Below are 2,083 nucleotides of genomic sequence, written 5' to 3' on the forward strand. Positions count from 1 at the left end.
ATATTACTATCTCTGTTTCCTAATTAACCTCAGGTATCAACATGACCTATCCTATGGACATCTAAGCAAACATCAATCCAGTGTGTTCTTACATCAAAATGTCTGATTTCGCCCTGACAAACATTGTGTTTATTGATGATTGATGTGGGAAGAAGAATTCCACTGAGTTTGCAATGTCTCTTAGCAAATGGGCCTGGGCTGCTAATGGGAACTAGCTGTATACAAGCCAGTGAAAAAGCAAAAGAAAAAATCCAAAAAAACAATTGTCCCACATATTTTCCTTCAGTACCTAACTTGAGTTTCTCTCCTATGATCCCAAACAAAGGCATTGGCCTAAGGGTAACAAAAAAAATCAGTACATTACCAGAGTAGCTTTTACTTAGATAATTTAATCACAGTGACAGTATTTCATTCATCCTTTCCTAGAAATATTTCATGGATTAATTCTTTTCAAATTTCAGGACTTCTATCATCTTAATAAATTTGGTCTTAATTGTGCTTCAACTGTGTTGGAATACTCATGACTTGCTTTAGTAGTATGGCTGGAACCTAGTAATGACTTATTGCTCTGGTGGCTGCTGTTTGTGTTTTTATACTTGTGTCCAGTTATCTTGTTTTGAGGGCATTGTGGGTCTAGGTGCTGATTTCTCAGTTTTTCTTTGTTGGTAGTGTGTTTTTTCCTTGCCTTCTATTTGCTCTATGATCTTCTAATCTGAAGGCTATGTTTTAACAGGGCTTCTCACCCCAGTTTGAGGGCTGGAAATCTTGCTGTAGGTGTGTTCTGTGTTTCAGAAGGGTGTGTCTGAAATTGTAAGAAGGGAAGAGAGGACAGTACTTGGTGAGAGTGTTGAGAAGGCATGGAGAGAGTGGGAGAGTTCTGTGTTCTGGTGTCCCATATGGGCTTCTGGTAGATGGTGTATCCTTTTTTTGAGCACAGGGTTTCCTCTACAGTTAGAGGCTACATCATACAGATAAGGAGGGAATTGGATTGTAAATAGTGTTCGGGTTATTGAAAGAATGGTGAAGATCCACTGGATAGGAGCCAATGTGTGTTTTGTATAGCTGGCATGAACTCTAGTCCAGAAGTATGTGTTTGCCTCCGTTTGCCTACCTGTTTTTCTGACTTATGTTGCCTGCAAATTAGCAGAGGATATTAATCCAATTTGTTGATGGTGACATGTCTTTGTGGGTGGCAGCTAATGAGATGTTGGAGGACTCTGTTTGGGAATAAAGGTACTGTGGAAGCTTCATGAGCTGCTGTCCAACATTAACTGTTAAGCTGGCTGGTGTGACAGGCACATGAGAAAGGAATGTCTCCCTCAGTTATGGGGGGTGGTATACAGCCATATTCCTCTTCTTTTGGATGGGAATATAACCTATGCTGTTGGATCCTGGAAATCCTTACTTACTTATTTGATTATACAATATGTGTCAGTCAAGTCATTGTCATGAGTATCAGAAGAGAATTTGGAAATTTGTCCTTTTTGGGCTGTTATGTGTTATGATAATCAATGAACTTGTAATAAATACACAGCTTTCCCTACCTCCACTCCTTCCAGCACTCTCCCCAATATTGATTCCGCCAAATCAACTGAGACTCTGTTTCCCTTCAGAAAAGGGAAGGCCTCTCAGGGATACCAACCAAACACATCATGACAAGCTGCAGTAAGACTAGCCATAAACCCTCATGCAAGACTCACCAAGGTAACTCAGTAGAAGGAAGTGTCCCAAGAGTAGGCAAAAGAGTCAGAGACACCAAAGGAGCTGTTGGTAGAAATCCCACAGGCAAACCAAGCTAAACATCCAAATCAATTTTGCAGAGTTCCTGCCACAATGCTGTGAAGGCTCCATGATAGCCACTTCACTTTCTCTGATCCCCTATGATCCTTGTTAAGTTCATTTTGTGTGACACATTGCCATGTTTTCTGGCATTAGGTAAATGCCCAGAGATACACAAGGATGACCCCAGATAAGATTCTAAGCTATAGTGAAGAGGCTTTCCTAAACGTCGTTCCCATATAACAAGATTGATGACTACCTTATATGAAATCCTAGAACCTTCAGCCAGCAGCTGATGGAATCA

The sequence above is a fragment of the Cricetulus griseus genome, unplaced genomic scaffold (assembly GCF_003668045.3).
Source record: "Cricetulus griseus strain 17A/GY unplaced genomic scaffold, alternate assembly CriGri-PICRH-1.0 unplaced_scaffold_1, whole genome shotgun sequence".
NCBI classification, from domain to species: domain Eukaryota; kingdom Metazoa; phylum Chordata; class Mammalia; order Rodentia; family Cricetidae; genus Cricetulus; species Cricetulus griseus.